General features: G+C 43.2%; 1 long non-coding RNA gene across 1 annotated transcript in view; it reads left to right on the top strand.

Moving 5' to 3' along the window:
- The window catches only part of LOC140916603 (uncharacterized), a 62,526-nt gene that overhangs the window by 20,719 nt on the left and 19,073 nt on the right, over window positions 1-22,734 (top strand). The window lies entirely within an intron of this gene.

The raw sequence follows: 22,734 nt of genomic DNA, 5'->3' as shown, positions 1-22,734 counted from the left end.
TATCCTGGCAGGAAACATTATATTAACAATAATTTTAGTGCAGAAAAGACTTTTGCAGCTGGATATTGTTGAGGCAGACAGGACCAAAATTTGACCTATCCGCACTGGTTTATAGGCATGTGGACTGAAATTATATGTGAATGCATGCACCTTTTGCTGTCCCTCCACTCTGTATGCTGGACACTGCTACTGCTGGATGGTGACTATACTAAGAAATTTTAGGGAAACATAATTCCCCACTGTTTTTACCTGTGGGGGGAGCCATAATGTGAACAAGGTGGTGGCAGCTTTTTGGGGTTTTTTTTAAGGGGAATGAGTTTACAGGTCATTAACAATAAAACATTTCAATTAGTGTTATGAAACCTATAAGTATACACCTTTTTACAAAATTAACAGTATTTGTCAGCATATTGGCCATACATTGTTTTATCATTACACTTTCTCCTTTTTTAAAATCATTTATATCACAACTATAACTTGATATGTATTGTATTTAATCACATAACATAAGGGCAAAAGGAGCCCAGGAGAGCTGGCTGTTTTTTAAAGAATCGTTATTGAGGTTACAGGGACAAACCATCCCGATGTGTAGAAAGAATAGTAAATATGGCAGGCGACCAGCTTGGCTTAACAGTGAAATCCTTGCTGATCTTAAACACAAAAAAGAAGCTTACAAGAAGTGGAAGACTGGACAAATGACCACGGAAGAGCATAAAAATATTGCTCGGGCATGCAGGAGTGAAATCAGGAAGGCCAAATCACATCTGGAGTTGCAGCTAGCTAGAGATGTTAAGAGTAACAAGAAGGATTTCTTCAGGTATGTTAGCAACAAGAAGAAAGTCAAAGAAAGTGTGGGCCCCTTACTGAATGAGGGAGGCAACCTAGTGACAGAGGATGTGGAAAAAGCTAATGTACTCAATGCTTTTTTTGCCTCTGTCTTCACGAAGAAGGTCAGTTCCCAGACTACTGCACTGGGCAGCACAGCATGGGGAGGAGGTGGCCAGCCCTCTGTGAAGAAAGAAGTGGTTCAGGACTTTTTAGAAAAGCTGGACGAGCACAAGTCCATGGGGCCGGATGCACTGCATCTGAGAGTGCTAAAGGAGTTGGCGGATGTGATTGCAGAGCCATTGGCCATTATCTTTGAAAACTCATGGCGATCGGGGGAGGTCCTGCACGACTGGAAAAAGGCTAATGTAGTGCCCATCTTTAAAAAAGGGAAGAAGGAGGATCCTGGGAACTACAGGCCAGTCAGCCTCACCTCAGTCCCTGGAAAAATCATGGAGCAGGTCCTCCATGGAATCAATTCTGAAGCACTTAGAGGAGAGGAAAGTGATCAGGAACAGTCAGCATGGATTCACCAAGGGCAAGTCATGCCTGACTAATCTAATTGACTTCTGTGATGAAATAACTGGCTCTGTGGATGAGGGGAAAGCGGTGGACGTGTTGTTCCTTGACTTTAGCAAAGCTTTTGACATGGTCTCCCACAGTATTCTTGCCAGCAAGTTAAGGAAGTATGGGCTGGATGAATGGACTATAAGGTGGATAGAAAGTTGGCTAGATTGTCGGGCTCAATGGGTAGTGATCAATGGCTCCATGTCTAGTTGGCAGCCGGTATGAAGTGGAGTGCCCCAAGGGTCGGTCCTCGGGACGGTTTTGTTCAATATCTTCATTAATGATCTGGAGGATGGTGTGGATTGCACCCTCAGCAAGTTTGCAGATGACACTAAACTGGGAGGAGTGGTAGATATGCTGGAGGGTAGGGATAGGATACAGAGGGCCCTAGACAAATTAGAGGATTGGGCCAAAAGAAATCTGATGAGGTTCAACAAGGACAAGTGCAGAGTCCTGCACTTAGGACGGAAGAATCCCATGCACCGCTACAGACTAGGGACCGAATGGCTTGGCAGCACTTCTGCAGAAAAGGACCTAGGGGTTACGGTGGACGAGAAGTTGGATATGAGTCAACAGTGTGCCCTTGTTGCCAAGAAGGGCAATGGCATTTTGGGATGTATAAGTAGGAGCATTGCCAGCAGATTGAGGGACATGATCATTCTGCTCTATTCAACATTGGTGAGGCCTCATCTGGAGTACTGTGTCCAGTTTCGGGCCCCACACTACAAGAAGGATTTGGGAAAAATTGGAGAGAGTCCAGCGGAGGGCAACAAAAAGGATTAGGGGACTGGAACACATGACTTATGAGGAGAGGGTGAGGGATCTGGGATTGTTTAGTCTGCGGAAGAGAAGAAGGAGGGGGGATTTGATACCTGCTTTTAACTACCTGAAAGGGGGTTCCAAAGAGGATGGCTCTAGACTGTTCTCAATGGTAGCAGATGACAGAACGAGGAGTAATGGTCTCAAGTTGCAGTGGGGGAGGTTTAGATTGGATATTAGGAAAAACTTTTTCACTAGGAGGGTGGTGAAACACTGGAATGTGTTATCTAGGGAGGTGGTGGAATCTTCTTCCTTAGAAGTTTTTAAGGTCAGGCTTGAGAAAGCCCTGACTGGGATGATTTAGTTGGGGATTGGTCCTACTTTGAGCAGGGTGTTGGACTAGATGACCTCCTGAGGTCCCTTCCAACCCTGATATTCTATGATTCTATGGTTCTATGATACTAACTTATTAATGGCTTCATTGGGAAGTTTAATGCTTTTTCTCTTTGTGGGGAGGGAGATACTAAGAAATAAGAAGTTTGGAAGATTAGAAGGAATTGCGGGGGGAGGATGTTATTGAAATATTGTTCTTTATATGTCCCCTACTTGACTATCTGTTGTTCCTGTAAGTACAAGATCATATCAATGACTTCAGCATTTCTGATGTATTGTTTTCTTGTGCAAGGTATACTTTTACTTTTATCCTTTTTGTGAGGTTGTCCGGTACAGTTGTCACAAACTATGTTAAGTCTTCCATGATTAGATATTCTACTAACAGTTCTTTTTCAGTGATCTAGAGTAGAAGCTGTTGACTGAGTCCACAGATCTAGGATTGCATGATTTGTTTTATGGGGTTTTTTTTGCCATAAAGAGCAAGACTAAGAGTCACTTCCTTTTTCTCATCTTAAAGCTTTTTAACATCCCAACTACCAATACACGTCTTTAAGTCTTGTTCGGGTTCTGTCTCTAGTATATATTTTTATTTCGTTCAGGATGGATTTCCAAAATATGTTTACCATCCAGCTTTCCCAGGCCATGGGTAGGAAAGAGAGCCTGCCTATTTTGCATTGCATACAGACATGTGGGTCAATATAATGTATTTTATTAAAAAAGAGAGGGCAAGTTCAGTACTGTTGGTGAGTATTGGAGTCAATATTTATTGTCTGTGTTCTTATGCTATTATTTTGCTGTTATTTCATATTTACGGTCTGCACTCCATAACCTAATAACTTTAAGTGCTTTGTCTTAAAAACATAATTATTAAATTATATGTTCTACACAGCATCTTGGTTGCTGAAACTTCAAGCCCTTGTGTGAAATTTTCTAATGCAAAAAACTTTGGTGGTGCCTTTCTATTTTGGAGGGTCTTTTTTAACAAAGTAAGCAATCTGTCTACACTCATATTGTGAGTTGTATACTGGCTCCCAGATTCCATGTTTACATATCTGCTAGTGTATAGCTCTCAGAAATAACTAGGGAGTCCCCATTTTTGTCCTTAAGTAATGGTATGGCTGTTCTCGGTCTTCTGTTAGAAATCTGTCTGGTCAGTGATCTGCCTGAGTTGGTCTTCCATTTGTAGAACCTTTGTTTCGCAAACAGGAGAGCTGTCTATTTACCAGCAGGAGAGTGAGTTTGTGTGTGTATGGGTGTGGGGGGGGGGGGTGAGAAAACCTGGATTTGTGCTGGAAATGGCCCACCTTGATTATCATGCACATTGTAGGGAGAGTGGTCACTTTGGATAAGCTATTACCAGCAGGAGAGTGAGTTTGTGTTTGGGGGGGGTGGAGGGTGAGAAAACCTGGATTTGTGCTGGAAATGGCCCAACTTGATGATCACTTTAGATAAGCTATTACCAGCAGGACAGTGGGGTGGGAGGAGGTATTGTTTCATGGTCTCTGTGTGTATATAATGTCTTCTGCAGTTTCCACGGTATGCAACCGATGAAGTGAGCTGTAGCTCACGAAAGCTCATGCTCAAATAAATTGGTTAGTCTCTAAGGTGCCACAAGTACTCCTTTTTTTTTTTGTCTGTTTTTTGTTTTCCTGTTATCAATGCTCCTAATGCTAGTTTGACTTCTTAATCTTCTGGAGCGAGTCTGTGTTATTAGTTGTTTATATAGCTCCTGCAAACCATTAATTTGTTCCTCTAAGTCCACCTGGTTTTGCCTATGTAATTTTTCCCTATAATTATTGTGTGAGATTTTATATCCTCTTATTACTGCTGTAAAGGCCTTCCACCTAGTTCCTGGGAATATACCATGTAAGGGACGGTCCTTGATAATTATTAATATGGTTTTCCATTTTATTCCCAAAGTCTTTGCCTTTGAGTAATATCTTAGTGCTTGCCCACACAGTGGCTTTAGTCTGCACCAGATGGGTGTAAACTTTAGTCTGCACTAGCATGTTGTGTACTAACTGGCCTGTCTGGACCCTGCTGGCACACGCTAAAAGTTCCATAGCGTGGATTAATGTAGCCCTGGTTCAAAATGTAGAGTACTTGAGTCTAATCAGTGCCTCCTTCTTACGGATCATGTGCATTTGGTTCTGGCACAGAGGTCAGGAGTTTGGGGCTACCCTTGCAATGTAGAAAGTATGGGTTTGACCCACCTGGTGTATTTTTAGGGTAGCTGGGAATATCAGAGCACATTAAAATGTTTTCTATGGACCTGCTGCTGGGCTTCTGTAAATTTAGCCCTTTTCCTCTGTATAACTATAGAGTAATCTTGATAGAAGTATATGTGGTTACCTGCCACTCATTTCTTTCAAATTCCTGGCTGCTTCAAGAATTGAAACCAGGTCTCTGTATTTCTATAGCTATAGTATGACTGGACATGGTATAGTCAAATTTCTGTTGTATACAGGGACGCCAATCTGGTGTGACCATTCAGTCTTAATTTGATTTGATTTGACTATCAGATTCACAGCCCTGGGGATCCATGTTTCAAAGTATTGTCTGGGGCATTTGCTTTTGGGCCTCTTTTGCAATCTTCGAATTCTGATATTTTTTTCTATGGCCCCTATTTTTCTGTCAGTGTTTTGACTTGAGACTCTAGGGAGGCAATTCTCCAATTTGTCATCTAACTTTTCTTGAAGCTTGCTGAAATGGATTTCCAGAACCACAGTTAAGTTAATCTGTGCCACTGTTTCACTAGCCATCCCCATAACTGCTGATTCTTCTTTTGACTCTGATTCCTTGGTTTGCATGTTGCCCTTTTTAATTTTACCATCTTTCTCCTCCTTTGCCATTTTCATCCAGAGTTACCAACCGTCACCCATTTTTCTGGGATAATCATGTCTACTGCAAGGACACCTGATGTTTCCCTCTATCTTGCACTCTCTATTCTGCCTGCCTCCAGCCTGTTCAGACCCAACCTTGACTCATTCAGAGAGAGGGGCAGGGGGAGGAAAACCTACTGATTTTTTCAATTATGCTGCTGTTGCCACTCGCATCATGTATGCTCACTACCCCTGATTACCGCTGTCTCCACTCACCAAAACTTCCATCACAGTGGGAAGTGGAGGTGAAGGGGAAGAGAGCTTAATCCAGTTTGGAAGTGGATTTAAACTAATTTTGAATAAGACTTTCTTATTCTGGAATAAGAGGGCCCACACAGGGGGCTAATCAAGCATAACTATTCTTCTTAATAAGGGTATGTCTACACTACAAAATTAGGTCGATCTTATAGAAGTCGATTTTTAGAAATCAATTTTATACAGTCGATTGCGTATGTTCACACTAAGCACATTAAGTCGGCAGAGTGCGTCCTCACTTCCATGGCTAGCATCGACTTTCAGAGCGTTGCACTGTGGGTAGCTATCCCACAGTTCCCGCAATCTTCGTTGCCCATTGGAATTCTGGGTTGAGCTCCCAATGCCTGATGGGGCAAAAACATTGTCACGGGTGGTTTTGGGTACAAGTCATCAGTTGCCTCTCCCTCCGTGAAAGCAACGGCAGACAATCGTTTCGCGCCTTTTTTCCGTGCAAACGCCATACTGCTGTGAGCAGATGGTGCAGTAGGACTGCTAACCGTCGTCGTCATCCACCGCTTCCGCTGCAACTCTGCTCTCCTGCTCTCCTGGTGCCATGAATCCACCTCACAGGTCCTCTCGTTGTTCTGTATAAATATCTATTCTTGTGGCATCCGTCGTCATCCACCGCTTCCGCTGCAACTCCGCTCTCCTGTTCTCCTGCAGACACCATACCACGGCAAGCATGGAGCCCTCTCAGCTCACCGCTGCTGTTGTGAGCATTGCAAACACCTCGTGCGTTATCCTGCAGTATGTGCAGAACCTGCAAAAGCAGGCGAGGAGGCGACCACAGCGCGATCACGATAGTGATGAGGATACGGACACAGACTTCTCTCAAAGCACAGGCCCTGGCAATTTGGACATCATGGTGGTAATGGGGCAGGTTCATGCCGTGTAATCAAGCGATTCACATTACACAGCACATGTGCTTTTGGTACAAGGTCGCATTTTGCCTCTTATATTGAGTGCCTGCCAGTTTGGTGTGAGACATCACACACGCTCAGCTGGGCAACAGAATTCAGCTTGCAGGCAGCCATGGTAAGGCAAAGGGTTTGGGCTTCTTCCACCTTCATAACATGTGGGAACAGTTTCAAACAGCACCTGTTCTGTTCATTCCCTCTGGGGCACCTGGCATTGGCCACTCTCAGAAGACAGGATACTGGATTAGATGGACCTTTGGTCTGACCCAGTGTAGCTGTACTTATGTTCTTATGTTAAAGACTGAGGCAGGGGTACAGGCTGCATCAGTCTCTAACTGATGGAAATAAGTTTTAATAGAAGTTCAGGACAGTTACCCGTTTAAAATATTCCACTGAAATGAAGCCCAGGCCAGCTATAGGGAAATGTAAGCGTTGTTGGGCTGGCTGAATTTGCCAAATACCTAGTAATTGAAACACTTCCCAAGGAGATCAGCAACAGTGCAATCTACAAAACAACTTTTAAAGTAAAATCTTTACTCTTTTAATTGACCACAGGGAACAGAACAGTTTGGGAATGTAAATTACAATTGTGATTAAAATATAAGCTGTGCTTTCTTAATATTCAAAGCGATATTTGCTACAACCAGCATTAAAATTAATTCAAATGTATTCTTCTCTCTCCAGAAACACATTTTTTTTATTAAAATGAAAAGTTTATTTATGATTATCTTGGTGGGAGGGCAGATTTTTTGCCTATATAGAAGAATTAAGACTGTCATATTCTCTTGTGTCCTGTATTTGCCAGGCTGCCTCACGGCTCATTTATTTGTGGCTGTTAAATGTATAAACCTACTCTAGCTATTATGCACTTTATAAGCAACTGTGCATTAATTGTTATTCATGTGTAGGAAGTATTCTCTCATCATTCGGGAGGTGCCACAGTGAAGTCTGTAACAAAATGGTAATTCAGCACCTTCTTTTCATGTAGCTTTTAAATAATCCAGAAGCAGAGGCAAAGGTGAAAAGAAAATAAAGTTTAAGCAATATAAAGTGAGTGCTCTTTTTCATAGAAAACAGAAATACAAGAAAACAGGTAGTGCCATTACTGATCAGGCCACTTATTCAACTAGCCCAGTTTCCTGCCTCCAATAAGGCCAGTATCAGATACTCCAAAAGAAGTTGCAAGAATCCCCCCAATGGGCAATTCTGTAACCTGTCTATAGAAGTTTTGTCCTAACTTCATGCATTTAGAAGTTGCAATGTGCCTAAATGAACGAAATACTGAAGAATGTGTTTAACTTTAAGCACGTGAATTCAATGGGAACTCAGGGCCTTAATGAATGCCATAGATGATGATTGTGGGTGTTGTAGCCGTGTCGGTCCCAGGATATTAGAGAGACAAGGGGGGGGTGAGATAATATCTTTTATTGGACCAACTTTTGTTGGTGAGAGAGACAAGCTTTTTTTTTTTTTAAAGCTTTGAAAGCTTTCTCTCACCAACAGAAGTTGGTCCAATAAAAGATATTACCCCACCCTTCTTGTCTCTAATAGATGATAAAGTTAGCATCCTAAAATGGATCTCCTGGATTAGTTTTCCTTGTGCATTACTGCAAGATTGTCTTCTATCTTAATGGTGTAGGGTCAATATTGGCGCCATGGGCCAGATCTTCAGCTGGTATAAATTGTCATGGCTCCATTGACTTCAACTGAGCTACGACAATTATGTAAGCTGGGGCTCCCAGCCCTGCAGTCTTTGCACTGCAGAACTGGCTAGATCCCTATAATTCTTCTGCAGCCACCCATGGGATCTCTTCACCGTGGGAGAGGAGCGTAGGGGATTGCGCAGCCCGGTGCTGAGCTGATTTATAGTGTGCAAATATGACTTCATATTCTGACTCCAGTATTTAGCCCTTAATTGTTTTATTTAATCTACGCTAGTCAGAAATGAGCTGAACAGTCTGCCATGTTAAGGAACTCTTTAGCAGGAAGGACTCATTATTTTCTTACCCCAGCTTGATTTTCCCAGAAACTAAACCTGTTGTAGGGATGACAAGGGCTGAGACACTCAAAGGGACAAAGTCGTAGTAAAAATACAGTGTCTGACTCTGGTCTTGCATTGTTTTTTCTATTAAATTCAGTGCAATTTGTCCTTATCTGTATCAGTGTAACTGAGAGTAAACTCAAGCCCCATGTATTTGTCCAGAAGCAAATATCCTTACCTGCGATGTTAGTCGTGCCTTAGGATGCTAAAATGGAATTTTAAAATAAGAAATGTGCAGTGTTCTCTTTTAGGCTGTTTGTTTGCTTTCTGCCTTTCTTTGGGTTCAGATAAGGAACACAGACGAGTCAGTTTCGCTCCAATTTGCAGTCATCTCTCCTTTTTGATTCATGAGCATCCTCACTACGCTGCCATGTCTGACTGCAAATGCTAAGCTGCATGGAAACGCTTACATTAAAAAATGATTAGAACATTTATGCTAATATTAGATTTGGGGAAGCTTCCTTCCCCGCAAAAAACAAAACGTAGAATTTGGACCTGAACTACGTGCGCAGCAGTGGTTTTACCAGTGGCTCTCAAGTTTGCACCGCTGACCCGTTAAGTCTCCAGACTAATTAAACACAGGCAGAGGTCTGAACATCAGTCACAGCAGGGTTTCCGGTTTTGTCTGTTGCTACCAGAGCGGGGCTGATCTGAACTTCAGTCAGCAAAGGCCAGATTTGCAAACCAGTGCAGCTCCCATGCTGACATCTCAAAGAAATGGCCAGATTTTCAGGTGTTCGGCGCTCAGCTGCTTGAACGGACAACATGCTGGGAGCTGATATCTTTGATAATCTGGCCACTAAGGTCCATTGAGGTACCTGAATACTTTTAAAAATCTGGCCCTTGGGGACTTGAGGAGTAAGAAGTACTGATTGTAAGGCCTGATTCACCTGTGCCTGTAAAGAGATTAAATGCTGCAGGTCAGAGCAGAGCTGGACAGGACACCTATCACTCCCATCGCTCTTATTTTCAGTCAGGACTCTCCTCTTTCCAATCTTTTATGAATGGAGAAGGTAGGCAGGGGCTGGGGCAACCCTACCTGCTTTAGTGTGTGGTAGGAGGTTAGCAGTGGCAAACACTCCCACTTCCTGGAGCACGTCTCGGCCCTTCACCATAAACTCAGTTTTCCCTGGTTTCCCCCTCATTACTTGCCATAGCGTTCCAACCTCCTCTCCCTCCGGGGCAAGGAAACTTCCCCAGCCCTTCCTCAAAGAAGGGTGCCTCACCACCCTCCTCATCCATTTTACTGATGTGGATTCTTATAGTTTTCTCTTAGCCACGCATTGTTCCTTGGTCCCTACTTCAGCACCGTTTTGGCAGAGACCAATGGTGTTTTTTAAATGCCAAGGCGAGAACGTGCTTCCATTACTGGGCAGGTCACCATTCTTTTCTCGTGTCAAGTGATGAGTTTCCAGACTGTAACTATGCTGACATTTGCTAGTGTCCTTAGAAAGTAGAAACATTGAATGGAGTCATAAATAGCTCGTTGGCTGACTTCAATTTTGCTTCTTGTCAATTTTGTTGCTTCAGTTGGTGGAAATTACTATGGAAGGTTTCTGAACAAATATTAAACATCAAGTTTCCTGTAGTATAAAGAAACCCTGTGGAGAAGAGGAAAATCTTACATCTGTGTTTGTTTTTTGTTTTAAAGATAGCCGCTCTAGAATTTATGGTGGGGGAGGGGAAAAGGGTGGTTTCCTAATTTTGTTAACATGGTAGCACTTTCTGTGTTGTGTATATTAGCCCTCTGAGTTGGGTATTACTCTTAATATTATTTGTATTACTGTTCTATCTAAGAGCCCCAGGACTTTACTGTGGAACAGGACTCTACTGTGCTAGATGTACAAACAGATCAAAACGAGTCATCATTCCCTAAGAGCTTGCGGTCTCCCCATTTTATAGACAATGAAACAAAAACAGATAGATAAAGGGGGACTTTCAGGTTTAAAATTATGTATTTTTTTAAATCCGAACTAACGTTGTTACTAATACCACCTTATAACGTTAAAAATGAAAAAAAAATTAAAAATCGTCTTTTTTCTTACTCGCTGCCATTCACTGTTTGCTTACCTTGAGCATTTCCCCTCAGCTTGTAATAGAAACTAAATGAAACAGTTTCACTTTTGTTTGTAGTCAATTCCACTTTCAGGTTCTCACACACTAAAACAATGCTGCAACGTTTGGGTTGCCAGCACTACAGAAGATTGCTTTGGGGTTTTGTAAGCGTTTCTGTGAAAATTTGAAAAGACAATCAGGAACAGTTGGGTGGGTTTTAGGCTTTATACGCCTATTTTTACGAAACCTAAATTTGTGGCTACATTTGCCCTGACAGTACATCAGGTTAGTAGCATGGGAGTGATTGGGCAAATGAGACAAGATGATGAGTGTGGGAGTGGCTATGCTAATGAACCTCTGAGCTTTGCAAAGGTGAACTAGCCACTTCAGAAGCTTGAGCAGTCTTAGACTGACAGTGCTCATGCAGTTAATAGAAGCACAGTGTCTCCTTTCCAGTCAGCCTGACTACAGAGTCCTTACTACACATTACATGCTGTCGGATGTTGTTGTGAGCCCAAGATGGAGCAATTACTTCCTCCATATCCCTGGACTTACATGAAAACCCCACAGAAAAATGTCAACTTGAGCAAGAGTTTGAAATGTCCCTCATCACCACAAGTTCAGGCAGTGACATTTCTCCATGTGACAGGCCCAGCAGTGTTGCTGATACAGACTGAGCAAGAAGAAGATACACAGGATTGGCAGAGGTCGTGGCTGGATTTGAGAGGAACTGTAGCTCCATAAAAAATGTTGCTTATGCAAGACATATGGCATTTCATTCATCATCAATGGCAATATGAACCGGTTGATTCACCTCAGACTGAAGTTTGAAAGCTCAGATCCATGAATTGAAGAAGCTATGTGGCTCTTGAATAAAGTAAAGGCTGCTACATGTTAAAAACATCCAGAAATTGCAGCCGACACAGATACCACAGCCAGCTTATTAAGTGTGGCTTCCTACAGCTGTATTACTGCTGATTATAGCTGTGCTCCATGATCTGCACAGGCTGGCAAAGAATATCTGGGCAATGGTTAAGATAGTTTTGACCTATAAAAACCACGAATGCCTTGGTTCATGCTTTGCATGAGAGACCACATCCAAAAGAAGACCCTGGTAGTTGCAACACCAGGGTAGTTGTGATCATCTAAGTTACTCAAGCTAACAGCCCCTTGGCTGCATTGCTAGGGGATCTGGTGGCAGGCTGGTCTTGGTTAGGTGCTCAGGAAATAGTCTGCTAGGTACTTCACAGGAACGAGCAGTGACACGCTCCACTCCCACACTATGAAGACCATGCAAACTGAATCTTGATGAGTGAATTTAAGCAACACGTGAAAGAATGGGAAGGGTTGCTGTGACGAAGTGGGAATTTTCTGTCATATTGTTATGAATCCTTTGTGTGCTTCAACTTCCCACTGTAGAGGAGAAAGGATTAAGTTTGCTCTCAGGGCAGACTAAAAGACATAAGGGTGTGTGTGTCCCCTAGCTGTCTGAGCAGACTGAATGGCTCATTCAAACGACTGTCCGAGGTCAGGTCATAGCAATGGAAAATCCGAGAAGACAATGGAAAGCCCCAATCACCAGAAGATTGACAGCTAGCAACAAATGACCCAGAGGAAGGAGCTTTTCCCTGCCTCTCAGCATGGACTCAGCATGCCCTGACTAGAAAGCCAAGGACTGAGAGGTGCGAGGTGAGGGAGTAGGTGTGGGCTCCGGAAGAATTTGCAGCTCTTTATTGGGACTGACTACGGAAGTCGGAGCCTGAAAACGGAGTTCACTGCAGCTTAGCAGGCGAATTACTCTGGCTTGACCAACATAGACTAAGCTTTAATTTATATTTCTCTAGGCTAACCTAAGGCCCTCCAGTGCTGTGTTCCAGTTGACGAATAAATCCAGCAGTTTTGAAAATGTTACTTGGGCGTCACTGCACACACTTGCTGAGGTGCATTAGTCCCTGCAGTGTGTACAAGTCTCACTGGGCGGCGCTCATGGTGTGAAACAGGAATGCTGCAGTCCTGAAACTTGAGTCTAGGATGTGGTGAAGCTACCCTGAAGGAAGAGTGGGACTCCTTGGGGATCTGCCACACTGAAGAGGATCCTCTAAGGGACTGTTTAAAAACTGGGCATAGCACAGACCCTGTGACTCCATGACAGTTACAATAACAGGATGAGGAACTGGTTTACCTAAGGCAGGTGTATGCCCATTATGATAGGACACATTCCAGCGAAGAGTCTCCTGCCGTGGGGTTGAAGTGAGCTGCAGGGATGGGATCGCCTGGCTATTGATGGAGGCTCTGATGGGAGTAGTATTGATGCTCAGACAGTAAATCTGTTTTAAGATTTTGTAGTTGCATTTTCTAAAATCTGTTTCATGTGTGTGGGATGCACCTAGAGCTTGGCATTGATTGTAAGGTGCTGGGGAAGGGCACCAATATAATGTAAGCAGTGTCAGGATGAGCTCCACCCTGACATCTGGTGGTGAGGTGTGGCAAGTTGTGGAAAAGAACTTCAGGGGCCGATCTCATTTGCATAGGCACACCCACCACGCCTAGAATGAGACCATAGCTGCCCAAATGGTCACTTTGGCTGCTGTGGGATCCCCAGTGTCTCTGTTACTGGGGCAGGAAGAATAAATTGTTATTACCCTGATTATGGGAACTGTGCTTGGAACTGCACGTGGCCTTTTGTTATGATGGAGGGATTCACCATCAACTAAGTAGCACTCGCTAGGCAAGGGTCATGGGTTCCAAAACTGTGTGAATGGAGAGAGGCTGGGGACAAGTAGTAATACTTGGTGGTATGGGCCCCTTGGTGAGGGCCTTACATGCTAATTGCACTTCCTCCTCTCTCCACTGTGGAATATCAGAGCTAATTTTGATTTCATTAGAAGTCTAGTTATAGGCTGCTGAGCTCACTTTGGGCTGACAGTGCACCAGCACTGGGGCTCCCCTACTATAAGCTGAATTCACCTAAGAGCTGAAATCACTGAGTGTTGTGTTAAGTAGTGGGGGAGCCTGAAGATATATTGTGGAGCAGTTTGCGGGACAGCTGGTGAAGCAGTTCAACGCGGAGCAGTGTGTGGATGGCAGGAGCTGCTTGTGGGCCGTGGAGCTGAGTGAAGGAGTTCGTGGGGTGGCTGGCGGAGCGGAGCGCAGCTGAGCGAAGGAGTTTGTGGGGCGGCTGGCGGAGCGGAGCGCAGCTGGGCGAAGGAGTTTGTGGGGCGGCTGGCGGAGTGGAGCGCCGCTATGGAGCTATGGGGCGGTCAGCTTCAGATCACGTAAGGTGCCTCTTACCCCCGTCCCATTTCCACCCAGGTTGGGAGGTAAAGCTCTGCAGATAAACTTTCGAACTCTGGGGCTGCCCTGACCAGGGACAGAGACTTTTGGGGCATTGGACTTTTGGGACTTTGGGTGATTTGGGGTTGCTGGACTCAAGAACCAAAGGGAAAAGGGCATGCCCCAATTTGCCTGGGGTGGGGTTGTTTTTGCTCATGGGTTGTGTTATGAATCCCGTTGGTGGTGTTTCCCCAACATAATGCCACATTGTTTCTCTCTGTTATTAAAAGACTTTTGCTACACTCAGACTATGTGCTTGCGAGAGGGGAAGTATTGCCTCTTGGAGGCGCCCAGCGGGGGTGGTATATATTTGTCCCAGGTCACTGGGTGGGGGCTCGAGCCGGTTTGCATTGTGTTATTGGAATGGAACCCCTAGATATTGAACCCGGCCCTTGTTGCTGCCAACTCTGACGGGCAGAAGGGTTACATAATAAACACACACATAAACTCTCCGGATAATATGACTGACTCAAAATTGGTTTTCAGATGGTTTGAAAAACTCACCAAGTGCCAAGGGACTGGTTTCCCAATGAAATTTCCCTACCCCAGCCAAAGATATTCTTCTGTGGAAGAAGGTCCTCTGATTCCCTAAAGTAGCCCCATGGATCCTCCCACTTTTAACCCTCTCACCTTCAAGGCCCACCCTAAGCAGACTGGATGGGATTCCTTACAGAGGTCATCCACACAACTCCCAGATTTTCTAGCTGGGTTGAGGCTGAGCCAAAGGGTGCACACCTTTCCCCAGAGGCTGTGCACTGCCTGTGTGTTTGAGTTCTTTCTTTTGTTTGGCCTGCCTGAGACTGGGTAGGGCCAGCAAAAGTGACCCATTCCTTCATTTCTGGAGGAACTAATTGTCCTTTGCACTCCTCTCCTCCCTCAAGTCAGGAGACAGCTGCAATCATGACACACAACATAGCAGCTCCATCCTCTGAGCCTGGTGCCAAGCCTACGTCAGAAATGCAGCAACAGGCAAGGCAGTCATCCACCTGTTGGCCGTTCCTCTCCAACAACACCCTACACATGCCGCTGCCGAGAGACCCGTCAACTCCTCCATCTTGAGAAGTGACAAACACAAGGCCAGAAATCTCCTCAGTACATTACTTCATACCCTTTGAACTGTCATTGTTTGTTAAGGAGACAGAAAACTTCTGATCCTCTTCAGACTCAGCTTAAAAACTTCATTGGCAACTATATTAAAAATGCACTTAATCCACTAGTGTGTCTCGTGTAACTGAGAATAACAAACAAAATAAGCTGCTCTTGTTTCTCTGGTATGTAGCAGTTCCTGTTTTGTGATGAGTCAGCTACTTGCTTTTCCAATCACTCTTATTGCAGGCTCAGAAAAGAGGGTAAGTCATTTTTTTTTTTAATGTAGCCACTGCGTTAGGCCCGGGCACTTACTGCCACTGGTTCAGAACAGCTATGCTCCTGTGTTCGCAAACCCCGAGCTGGAATTCTCCTGCATTGCTGGTCATCAACAGCTGCATAGCTTCGCTGATGAGGGCCCCACAGGGCTCACCACCTAGATGCCCACTTCCCAGATAAGGCAGACCAAGACAGCATATCTTATAAATGCTCTGTGCTCTACACTGGCTGGCTGTCCACTTCAAGATCCTGGTTCTGATCAGCAAAGCCTTTAAGAGGTTAAGGTTCAGATATTCCTCTCTGTGGCACACAGATAGTCTGCATGGGGTGTAGCAGCGGTTCTAACTCCCTCCTGTTCCCCTGTGCAGGCATATCATCTGAGTCACAAGGTAGCCCTTCGTTTTTTAGGAATCCCAACAATACTTATCTTTTTCACCTCCATCCTTGGCTTTCTTCTGCTAGCATCAGCTCAATAAGACATTCTGATGTGAATTTCAATCCCATTTTGTATGTGACAACGCTCCACAGTAGGACAGGCATGTTAATATGACAGTAACCAGTGCCTGATATTAGAAAGTAAGAAAAAAGCTGCTCCTTACATATCTAAACAATTATGCAATGCTGTACATGGAGGAACACTTCCTTCCTGATCTCCACTGCTGATCAGATTATGCCCTGAAGCATTAGACTTGATTACGCTAATCATTATTTTAGCTAGCATAGCCCCAAACTTCATTAGTGGTGCCCACTGACTTTGACACTTTGGGAATTTAATCAAACAGTTACACTAAATGAGACTATTTATTAGATCCCTTGCGGTACCGACTTAAAAAAATCTGTGAATATCATTGAAATTAATATGAAGCCTTTCTACCCTAGTGTAGTTTTGAGGCTTTGTATATGTTGATATATAATTTCTTTTCTAGCAGGAGTTCCCTGACACACTCCCACAACATCATCTTTGGCATTTTGCCAGCTGGGACCCATTGCAGCATTCCTGGCCCTGCTGTGTTGTGTCATGCTTAACACATCCTATTGCCCGGTGTAGTCGGGAACACAATGCCACCTCTCACAGCACACTGGCCATTCCATCTTACTTCCCCTTTGGTGACACTCATGCATTATAAGAAGTCCTCTTTCAATACTGCACGGCACTCCTAAAAGAGCCTGTGGGCCTGATTCTGCACTACTGGGCCCCTTGAGAGAGAGAGAGAGAGAAGCAACCATGAGGGCCAGAACAGAAGTTTGATTTGGTAGCATTTGGTACCCAGCTGGCACTCACTTTGCATCAGTGCAAATGATGTCACAAGGTGCAAGAGGGTGTAGAATCAGGCCCTTTATTTCTGAGTTCCAATAAACTGCCATTTTCCATCACATTCCATGGAAATTAGAGGCCTGAGAATCTTTCCATTGACTTCAGTGAGCTTTGCATCAGGCCCTAATGGCAGAGCTGGGCTCAAACCTTGCAGAATATGGTCCAGATTTTCAGAAATGGCCTTTAATTTGGGGTGATCAATTTTCCATACCGAGGGCATCACTTTCAGAAGTGCTGAGCCTACCTCTGAAAATGTGGGCTTACATTCCTTTCGCATCCCATGCTATATCTGTGATCTTTGGGCCAGTAAAAATGTATGCATAGTTGCCACAAGACCAATATGGCTCTTTATTTCCTCCTCATCTTCCCTCTGGAGCAGCGCAAGACTTAGGGTGACCAGACAGCAAATATGAAAAATCGGAGGGGAGGTGGGGGGTAATAGGAGCCTATACAAGAAAAAGTCCCAAAAATTGGGACTGTCCCTATAAAATCGGGACATCTGGTCACCCTAGCAAGACTTTCTATAAATAAACTTCTTCAGGTACCCACCCTCTGACTGAATACCATTTCTTTGAAACACCCTGCAAATGTTTATGTACTGCAGGCTTGGTTTAATCTTTTTAAACCTCTGCATCAGCCCTGTTTTCTCTCTTTCAGTCCCCTTAACCCATCATCTGCTGCTTTCACTCCTTAGCTTCCCCTAACCTTGTGCAAGATCTTCAGTCTAAGCTAATTTCTTATGCTTGTTCCTTTGAATTGAACACCACTCATGCAGTCTGTGACATACTGTGGTTTCCGTATAGGTATCCCACAATCTCTCTACCTTTCTTCCATTGCCCAGTTCAACAGGGCAATGCAGGCTCAGTTCATGGAGCTAACTGGCAAGTGATTTGCAAGATCAATAAGAGTGTTGCCATCCCCATATGCAAGCATTCTCTCTTTCTCTTTACTTGCCAGTTCGCACTGCACTTCTGGAGAAACAAACTGATGTTTAGATCCAATTTAACTTCTCTGCAACTTGCATGCAGATGTGCCACAAGATGTTCGTCACTCATTACAAGGGGCTACAACATTGCCTGTCACCCCCATCCAGATGCCTCCAAGGATTTTGCACACAGTGGAGATAGCTTGCAAATCATTTGTGACTTTATGCGATCTAATAACAATATAGGGTCAGAACGGGCATCGTTGTAACACGTGCTGCCATTTTCTTCACCAAATCCCATATCATTAATATGGTTTTTTTGCAGTTGTTCACCAGATAGAGGTGGGGGAGAATAAACTAAAGTTCTGGAAGATTATAAATAATCTTTATTACATTAATCAGCCAATTTTATTTTTACAATGTATCCAACTGATATTTCTAGGAAACATTTACATACAAAAGATTGCCATGTGTTCCCTGAACATTGATACTATACTTAGAACGTAAGCATTTTTTTAAAAATGAATTTTCATGTGGATTAATGCCAATTATTATGGCTCAGCTCTTTACTTTTGAGGAAATCTCCCAGACAATACTTAACAGTGTTGAAAAAGACAGCCTAGGTGACTCAAGAGTTCCTAAAGGTGCAAAATAGCCGCCTCTCTTGAGCCCTATCTCATAGGAAACAGCTTTCCAATTAGTTTAATCCAGACAAGCTGGCTTCTCCACTCTGAGAATTTTGCTACATGTCTATTGTCCTTCTGTGCCTTAGTTTTGTCCTACAAATCGCAGTCGGTATGATACCGTGAACTTTTGACCTGCAATGTTACCTTATTTAGATGCTACATGGAAAAGTATTAATGTCTAATAAATTGCCCATCTTTTCCATCACTGCTAATAATTTATGTGTGTGTTCATATGCAATACTGGAACACATGGGACAGCACCTAGACTATGGACCATCAGCTTACTCGTGTTTACTTGTATGTCTCTAAACTGCTTAAAGAATCGCTTTTCTTAGAAAAGCTTCTGTTCACTTTTTCTGCCTTCTGAGCTGAATAAACCAAATATTGTACTGGGGGTGTGTGGGAGGGTGTTTTTCAGACATGTCCGCCAAAGCTGAGGTCATATCTACTCTTAGTGAATGTTGTCAGTGGGTGACTTTTCCATCTGCTCTCTGTCTCAGTCTATGCACCTAGTGTAGGGTCAAAACTCACTCCCTTTCACATCACTAACTAACAATAAGGTCTAGTGCAAACCTTCTCCCCAGGCTTGGCTGCTCTTAAGGTTCCAGTTCAGGTCTATTCAACCCACTCCCTAGCTCCTCTCTGTCACAGACCCAAGGTCCCTCTGCCAGGCAGCCCAGCTCTGAAGTCTGCTTCCTTAATTTTTAATTCCTTTTTTCTGGTGGGCCCTCCAGCCAAGCTTGATAATGCTAGCAGGGCAGGGCAGACCATTTAATCCCTTCCTGCCTTGGTCTAGTCTGGGCTTTCTTTTTCTGGTTAGAGATGTTAAATACACAATTGAACTTCCACTGTTCAGCATGCTATTCACCAGCTGTTTACTAGAGGTAAGTGCATTTCTGTGGTGGCCTATGTATATTGGCTCAAATCCTGATATCTTTACTGAGTTTTTTTACTCAGCCTATGCTCAGACAAGCTTCCAGTGAAGTCAGTGGTAATCTAGCTGAGGAAAAAGTCAGTCATAAATGAATAAAGGAACTCAGGATATGGCCCATTCTTTCTAAAGAGCACTGGAATCCCTAGGGATGAAACCTGATATATAACTCTAGGGTATCATCATTAACAGGATGTGGAGAAATTATGGAACACATTAGCTCCCAGCCATGTGGCTCAGTGAGAGCAATCGCCATTAAAAAATCAACAAGGGCCATGGATACCACACTGTGGTATCTGAGATAATAAAATTGAACCCCCTTTACTTGGAGCAGGAACTGCTGTGCAGTAACTGGTGTCAAATATTAACCTTTCAGAATGACTAGTGTAGCATATTGTAATGCTTGGTAGAAGACTCTAGTTTTCTTAGCCACTGGACAGATATCAACATTTCCTTGTCAAACTACTGAAAACACATTGTAAATGAGCTTCATATATTGGGTCTATTGATCTGATTGTCAGTTTCTTTTAAATGAATCCAAACATCACAAGATTTAGGTGCCAGAAGCTGGAGCAGCTTTCAAACTCCTGATTGTTTTAGTCTGGGCTGTGCAGCAAATACCCCATCTGAAGTTGTTGGTTGAGAGGAAACCAGAATTTCAGATCCTGCAATTCACAGTCTAAGATTCTAGATCCTTTAAATCCCCCTGGAGTAGCTCTCTTGCTTGACAAGGGTATGGTGAAAGGATGGGTTTAAAGGCTTGTTATTTCTAACGCTGATGGCTGGTGGTATCCACAGCATGATTCAGCATGTATGTGTTAAATTTTTGTGCTTGAGTCTTTACCGTTTTCTAGGGTGACCAGACAGCAAATGTGAAAAATCGGGACGGGGGTGGGAGGTAAGAGGAGCCTATATAAGAAAAATACCCAAAAATCAGGACTGTCCCTATAAAATCAGAACATCTGGTCACCCTACCGTTTTCCCTGGTTGCCAGGTCCATTAATCCTATAAACAAGAGTGAGTCGTTTATGCCAGCCATTTGTCTTTGCCTTTCCATCAATGTGGAAGGAGATAAAGACTCATAAATGACATAGCTGACCTCAGAAAGAGAAATGCCAGCCAAGGAAGATTCCCAACAATGTTAGGCTATGACCTCTTGTGGTATTTCCTTGTCTGACATAGTAATTCATATATCCCAGTGTTAGGACAGTCGGGGAGCTGGATCTGTGATTGTTAGTGAATGTCCTCGACTTCATGCTCACAACGCCAGCTGGGGAGGTGGTAGAGATTCCATTCCTGAGACGGAGGCAGCACAGAATGCCTAATGAGGCATTACGCAGCTGCTTACGAAAGGAAGAGTTCCTCTGGAATCGCACGTAGCCTGCGCACCTACTGAGCCTAGCTGACGCCAAGGAGCTCCTGCTCGCCAGAAGCCACAGACACTAAGTGTCTGGAGTGGGCCCTGTGTGTCAGCAAAGAACCCCTTAAAAAGATGTTTTTAAAAGTGTATAAATACACACACAATAGACAATGAAGCCCCCATTGTATATTTAACAGTAGACCATGATGATTCCAAAATAGTCTTTAAGGTACTATAGGGAAACAATAGTCTCTATCTACAGTACTAGGTAAGGCCCATTGGAAGAATTCTCACCAGCCTCCCAGGAGAAATCATTTTCTTTTGTGAGCTAACTTAAACAAACAAAACAAAAAGGAGCCGCTCCTACAGGACAAGCATGTCAACATCACGTTAAAAGGTTGGCTTAAACTGACAGAACTCAGGACATTCAGTGTTAGATACCTCAACTTTTACTCATCCTGTTGTATCAATGTATCACGGATAATACAGTCTTCTCTTAGGTGAACCACAGAATAGTAGGTGGTCTTATGTACCAAATGAGCTGTGATTACTAGGTACAGCAGGGGTGAGCTAAGGGTGGAGTTTGAGCCTTTAATTGAATTTCGCATGTTTTTTCAATATACATCAGCTCCTTAAATGTTATTTCAACATATCTTTTTATGAGGGTGCACAAAGACACGTATGTATTCTGAGATTTTATATGTACACACAAACCTGCACGTCATGCAGTTACCGCAAAACCATCCCCACAGTCCCTCATTTACTGTTTACTCTGAGACAGGTGGCATCTATGTGTCTTCCTGCGATATCTTCTCTATTCATTGCTTGCTCATAGAGCTACAAGAGGCAAAAACACATGGGTCTTGGCTAACTCTGAACCATTAGGAAAAGTCAATAATTTTGTAAAACCAACAAGTAATCATCCTGCATTTTATTCACAAAAGGCCTCCCTGCATTTTTAATGTGCTACTTTCTAAACAGCTATGCTCAATAAATGTATACAAAATATTGGGTGAACAGTAAGTACAGCCCCGGTGTAGTTATGGGCATCCTTGATTTTGTCCAAGGCAGGGGTTATAACAAAAGAAAACATGTGAAGATTTATTGTACAGACAGTTGCTGCAGGAAAAAAAATATTAATTTCTACATAAAGTGGTTCATTCCTCTCTGAGCTTTTTGTACAGTATACACCTTGGCAGCCTGTCAGCTGTTATTGTATGGCAGAAGCTGTACCCATCTGTAACTTTCATTAAAATAGAATGCCATTGCATAATTATAGTTGGATTTTTTTTTTTACATGCAATACCTGTAAATTTTTCTTTCTGTAATAGAAGAGAGCTTGTATATGGGTTCTGAATTGAAATCTAGAAAATGTGTGGATAGCATCAAAACATAACACGGAGAGGAAGCATAATAAACATAGAAAAGACAAAAAGTTAAACATCAAATGGATTTAGCTTGATGTCTGCCACCTATAGCTTCTCCAGATTAGCTAGCAAGGCTATAAGAGAAAATGGCTGTTTCAGAAAAATATACATCTCGTCTCAGTCATTTATGTATTTTAAAATGTTCTATACCTAGTGTCCAATTAAACATTGATAATTCACTCTCTCTTTTGTTGTTCTGAATATAACAGTTCAGAAATAAGCTCTCTGCTTTCTTGTGGTATTGTCTTATTAGAATGATGCTCTACCTTTAGCCTCAGAACAAGGAGAAGGTAGGAGAACAGGAAGAGAATTCTTCACGTTTTGAGCTTCAGCACTCTTGGAATTGGCTCAGTCACAAATAGTCATTCTTATTCTCAGTGAGTTTAGCACATTTACATGCTGGAAATAATTTACTCTGTTGCACCCTCTAGTGGGTTTACTATACACTAATCAGATCCTCTCCTGCCCCCCCCCTGTTCTTTTTCCCCTGGTTTTCATACTAATGTTATTCAAATTGAGGAAGCGCCTATTAAATAAGGAGAGTCACAGAGGGTGTATTTAGGTGCCAGAAATCAGATTTCTTTATTGTACATTGACATTTCATTTTATTTTAAGATTTTGTTTCCAATAATAAATACCAAGGCATGTAGTATCTTTGGTGTGTACACATTTTAAACAATTATGAATGCCAATTTCTG

Source organism: Lepidochelys kempii, chromosome 8, assembly GCF_965140285.1.
Source record: "Lepidochelys kempii isolate rLepKem1 chromosome 8, rLepKem1.hap1, whole genome shotgun sequence".
NCBI lineage: Eukaryota > Metazoa > Chordata > Testudines > Cheloniidae > Lepidochelys > Lepidochelys kempii.
Note: the sequence above shows the minus strand (reverse complement) of the source record. Positions and strands in the feature narration are given on the sequence as shown.